Source organism: Nerophis lumbriciformis, linkage group LG03 (genome assembly GCF_033978685.3).
Source record: "Nerophis lumbriciformis linkage group LG03, RoL_Nlum_v2.1, whole genome shotgun sequence".
NCBI classification, from domain to species: domain Eukaryota; kingdom Metazoa; phylum Chordata; class Actinopteri; order Syngnathiformes; family Syngnathidae; genus Nerophis; species Nerophis lumbriciformis.
The window spans coordinates 5,891,501-5,897,500 of record NC_084550.2 but is presented as its reverse complement, the minus strand read 5'-3'; the positions used below and the strand labels follow the sequence as shown (position 1 = coordinate 5,897,500).

Genomic DNA, 6,000 nt, shown 5'->3' with positions numbered 1-6,000 from the left:
CCAGGCAACCAGAAAGACGTCCAGGAAGTTCCTGCGCGCTTTCAGCAAGCGTGCTGTTTGGTAAATGAGTGAATGTTCTCGCTCCTCTAAATAAGCCTCATCTCATGTGCGAGTGCAAAGTCGTCCCTCCCTTGAATAACATGAGGGTGTTTTATATAATGTGGTCTCTGCAAGCCTGTAGTGGAGCGTGTGGACTGAGAGACCACTCAGCAAGCAGGGTGAAGCAGCTTTGTCAACTACAGTAATCATGAAAGAAAAGAACTGGACAAAGGTACAGCAGTAATGTGGAAAAACACAATTAGAAGACATGCTAGCTGGGCTGTCGTCCATTAAGTATTTTTAGAGGCCAATCTCATTTCTTTGATTTTGCCTGTATATATATATATATTTTTTTTCTAAAGCATAGCTAACAGAAATACCCACAAATGTTAAACAGATCTCTTTTTTTCCACCTCAAAGAAAAAGGCTAAAAACACTCAGATAAACAGCACATATGGGCATTTACATCAATCATATGATGGACAAGAATCATTTTGGTGATTTAATGTCACGATCCGTGGTCCGGATCATGTTTTTTGTTATGTTCTGTTAGTTTTGGACTCCTTTAGTTCCTGATTGTGCACCTCCTGAGTTTAGTCACCATGGTTACTTCCATCCATCCATCCATCCATCCATCTTCTTCCGCTTATCCGAGGTCGGGTCGCGGGGGCAGCAGCCTAAGCAGGGAAACCCAGACTTCCCTCTCCCCAGCCACTTCGTCCAGCTCCTCCCGGGGGATCCCGAGGCGTTCCCAGGCCAGCCGGGAGACATAGTCTTCCCAACGTGTCCTGGGTCTTCCTCGTGGCCTCCTACCGGTCGGACATGCCCTAAACACCTCCTTAGGGAGGCGCTCGGGTGGCATCCTGACCAGATGCCCGAACCACCTCATCTGGCTCCTCTCGATGTGGAGGAGCAGCGGCTTTACTTTGAGCTCCCCCCGGATGACAGAGCTTCTCACCCTATCTCTAAGGGAGAGCCCCGCCACCCGGCGGAGGAAACTCATTTCGGCCGCTTGTACCCGTGATCTTGTCCTTTCGGTCATAACCCAAAGCTCATGACCATAGGTGAGGATGGGAACGTAGATCGACCGGTAAATTGAGAGCTTTGCCTTCCGGCTCAGCTCCTTCTTCACCACAACAGATCGATACAGCGTCCGCATTACTGAAGACGCCGCACTGATCCGCCTGTCGATCTCACGATCCACTCTTCCCTCACTCGTGAACAAGACTCCGAGGTACTTGAACTCCTCTACTTGGGGCAAGATCTCCTCCCCAACCCGGAGATGGCACTCCACCCTTTTCCGGGCGAGAACCATGGACTCGGACTTGGAGGTGCTGATTCTCATCCCAGTCGCTTCACACTCAGCTGCGAACCGATCCAGTGAGAGCTGAAGATCCTGGCCAGATGAAGCCATCAGGACCAAATCATCTGCAAAAAGCAGAGACCTAATCCTGCAGCCACCAAACCAGATCCCCTCAACGCCTTGACTGCGCCTAGAAATTCTGTCCATAAAAGTTATGAACAGAATGGGTGACAAAGGGCAGCCTTGGCGGAGTCCAAACCCTCACCGGAAACGTGTCCGACTTACTGCCGGCAATGCGAACCAAGCTCTGACACTGATCATACAGGGAGCGGACCGCCACAATCAGACAGTCCGATACCCCATACTCTCTGAGCACTCCCCACAGGACTTCCCGAGGGACACGGTCGAATGCCTTCTCCAAGTCCACAAAGCACATGTAGACTGGTTGGGCAAACTCCCATGCACCCTCAAGGACCCTGCCGAGAGTATAGAGCTGGTCCACAGTTCCACGACCAGGACGAAAACCACACTGTTCCTCCTGAATCCGAGGTTCGACTATCCGGCGTAGCCTCCTCTCCAGTACACCTGAATAGACCTTACCCGGAAGGCTGAGGAGTGTGATCCCACGATAGTTAGAACACAACCTCCGGTTCCCCTTTTTAAGGAGAGGAACCACCACCCCGGTCTGCCAATCCAGAGGTACTGCCCCCGATGTCCACCACGTCCACCATGTCCACCATGGTTACTTATGATGTGAAAATCATACGTTCTACAGCTTAGTGATGTATCAGATTGTATATTTATTTTGCTGTGTTTGTTGCATTTTTGTTGCGTTTTGCATGATTGTAAAATATGTCGATGGAGAGAGGGTTGTCAATATTCTGTGTTTTATCGTTCGTAGTTAATATTCTAAATCCCACATTCTTTATTTTCATGTACATTCTGGGTGTCTCATTCAGTAAAAAAAATATTTAAATTCCATTCCGTTTTATAAGGCGGTCTGTCATAACGTTTTTAGCTTTCAATCAGACATTATTTGAATATAATAGAATATATCTTTATTGTCATTGTACAACGAAATTGTAAGCAAAAATAATTGTAATCAAAACTGATATGTACAGGAGGAGTAGACGGCACAGACAACAAGGGCGTAGTAAAGCTCTATGTATGTATTAAATATATATATATATTTATATATATATATATATATATTTATATATATGTATATATATATATATATATATATATATATATATATATATATATATATATATATATATATAAATATGTATATATATATGTATATATATATATATATATATATATATATATATATATATGTATATATATATATATATATATATATATATATATATGTATGTATATATATATATATATATATATGTATATATGTATATATATATATATATATATATATATGTATATATATATATATATATATATATATATATATATATACATCACGAAAGGGGTGGGGCTCACCCTGGTGAGCCGAGTGGGCCACTTTTGGTAAGCAGAACTGGCGCTGCGGGATGAACCGAACGCCGGGTTAAGGCGCCCGATGCCGACGCTCATCAGACCCCAGACCCCAGAAAAGGTGTTGGTTGATTTAGACAGCAGGACGGTGGCCATGGAAGTCGGAAACCGCTAAGGAGTGTGTAACAACCCACCTGCCGAATCAACTAGCCCTGAAAATGGATGGCGCTGGAGCGTCGGGCCCATACCCGGCCGTCGCCGGCAGCGAGAGCCGCGAGGGCTAGGCCGCGACGAGTAGGATGGCCGCCGCGGTGCGCGCTGAAGCCTCGGGCGCGAGCCCGGGTGGAGCCGCCGCGGGTGCGAGGGACATCGCACTTCCACGCGGCTCCCAGATGATTGCGCACTAGTGTGCGTCTGGGCCGTGACAGCGTGGCACGCATTGAATGTCTCTGCTCCATTGGATCAGTCTCCTTTCTTTAACAGGCAAAAGCTTTATAACCTCACTAATGCCTTGCATCGTCTATATTAGATATATAACAACGGGCGGGTGCGGTTTTGATTAAATGTTAGTTCGGGTGGATGCGGATGGCTGACGACTTTTGTGATGCGGTTGCGGATGAAATAATTGCCTATCCGCGCATCTCTAATTCACACTCACATTCACACACTAGGGCCAATTTAGTGTTGCCAATCAACTTATCCCCAGGTGCATGTCTTTGGAGGTGGGAGGAAGCCGGAGTACCCGGAGGGAACCCACGCAGTCACGAGGAGCAGGGCCGGCCCGTGGCATAGGCCGTATAGGCAAATGCTAAGGGCGCCGTCCATCAGGGGGCGCCACGCCAGTGCCACAAATGTTGGAGAAAAAAAAAAAGAAAAGAAAAGTTGGTACTATTATTTCTAAATACAAAAAATAATCCCACGTTAATTAAAATGCAAAGTAAAGCCTATTTATTAGAAATATTATTTGTTACAACATTATGCCCCCCCCCCCCCCCCCCCCCTCCCCCCGCACGGTGCGCCCCCTCCCTTCCCGTATTATGACTCTTTTTGGACGTCACCACATCAAAAAATCAACACAAGATGTCAAAACGGCCAAAACTGTCAGGTGCCCAGGGAAGAAAAAAGAGAAAAGAAGAGGAGGAGAAACGAGAAAAGACAGAGGTACCAGGTAGGTAACGTTAGCCTACATGAAATTATTTGTCTGTTACAGAATGTGATAGTAACCTGGCTTTTTAGCATTAAGCTAATGTTACATGATTCGGCAATTGCTAATCAATAAATAGCTAGTTCTGTTTTAACGTCGGGTTAATATTGTGGAGGGGGCTAAATTGTTATGGAAAATAATAATGAAACGTTAGGTAATTACAATACTCCCACCTTACATTCCTCAGGGACATTTGTATTAGATCTTTTAAGCAGGTGTTTTTTGTTTACATTGTTATTGCCTTCTGGTTAGCTAATGTTTGCCCTGCAGGTAATAGTCACTTTTCCACCCCTTTATATATTAGGTATAGTTGTAAGTAAAAAAAAAAGGTCAAAGACAAAGCTATTCAGTTTCTTGTGAGTATATACACTTCACTGCCGATGTGGGGGGGTGCCACCTAAAATCTTGCCTAGGGCGCCAGATTGGTTAGGGCCGGGCCTGACGAGGAGGACATGCAAACTCCACACAGAAAGATCCAGAGCCCGGGATTGAACCCAAGACTACTCAGGACCTTCGTATTGTGAGGCAGATGCACTAACCCCTCTTCCACCGTGCTGCAAGGAACTTAAGGAAGTGACATAAATAAACGGAGACGTGTTTTATAAGGGACAAACAGTAGCCATTAATAAAGCGCAGCGTCATAATTCGAGATATCATCCTTTAATAGCACTCTGAGGATTTATTGTGTCACACGTGCCGCCACATTCGAGGCGCATCCATCGTCCTTTAAAGGGACCAGCTGGCCGCCATGAATGCCCCGATGCAGCGCGCCGCCGATTTCTCGCTTTTATTTTTAACACTCACTCATCCACTTCCCGCCTTTTTTTTTCTCACTCTTCTCCTCTCTAATCTTTCCCCAGCATCCCCGTCTCCCTGTTTTCACATCATACGCGGTTATGTGGGCCATTGTTTTCTGGCTCAATTTCCTCGCCTTGTGTCGCGACTGGCCGCGACGGCGTCTCCATCGACACGTTTCTTGGCGGTCGGCCGGAGTGGGCTGGACGGCCGGGGAAAGTTTATTTTGGACACTGTTCGGAGAGCGCCAGCGTGTGTTTCCATGTGACGAGCCAAGTTTAGACGTGGCAGTGGGTCACTGTCAGAGTTCCTCTCTGTTATTCCTGTCATCTGGCGCTCCGACTCCCGCCTCTGACGGCGTGCGTAACGAGACTAAGCGACAGCTGACGTTAAAGTCACTGAAGCGGCCACTCTGAGAAATGTTCTCTTTGCGTCTCTCCGCCTCTATTCCACGCGTCGTCCCGTCGAAGCGGATTGATGCAGACCGATATGTGACTCACCGCCTCGCAGTCTCATGGCAGAGTGTAAAATAGTCATGGTTCCCCTCCAGGCCTATAAGCTATTAAAATAACCCTTTATTGGAATTTACAATGAGAATACACACTAATTAGCCACATCATTAAGTGCTCATTTGCAATTTTACTCAACCGCAGAGAGTATACAGGTAAAAGCCAGTAAATTAGAATATTTTGAAAAACTTGATTTATTTCAGTAATTGCATTCAAAAGGTGTAACTTGTACATTATATTTATTCATTGCACACAGACTGATGCATTCAAATGTTTATTTCATTTAATTTTGAGGATTTGAAGTGGCAACAAATGAAAATCCAAAATTCCGTGTGTCACAAAATTAGAATATTACTTAAGGCTAATACAAAAAAGGGATTTTTAGAAATGTTGGCCAACTGAAAAGTATGAAAATGAAAAATATGAGCATGTACAATACTCAATACTTGGTTGGAGCTCCTTTTGCCTCAATTACTGCGTTAATGCGGCGTGGCATGGAGTCGATGAGTTTCTGGCACTGCTCAGGTGTTATGAGAGCCCAGGTTGCTCTGATAGTGGCCTTCAACTCTTCTGCGTTTTTGGGTCTGGCATTCTGCATCTTCCTTTTCACAATACCCCACAGATTTTCTATGGGGCTAAGGTCAGGGGAGTTG

General features: G+C 45.5%; 1 protein-coding gene across 4 annotated transcripts in view; it reads left to right on the top strand.

The window, feature by feature from the left end:
- LOC133578202 (nitric oxide synthase 1-like) overlaps nt 1–6,000 on the top strand; it is a 199,766-nt gene that overhangs the window by 75,338 nt on the left and 118,428 nt on the right. The gene's annotated exons all lie outside the window — the stretch shown is intronic.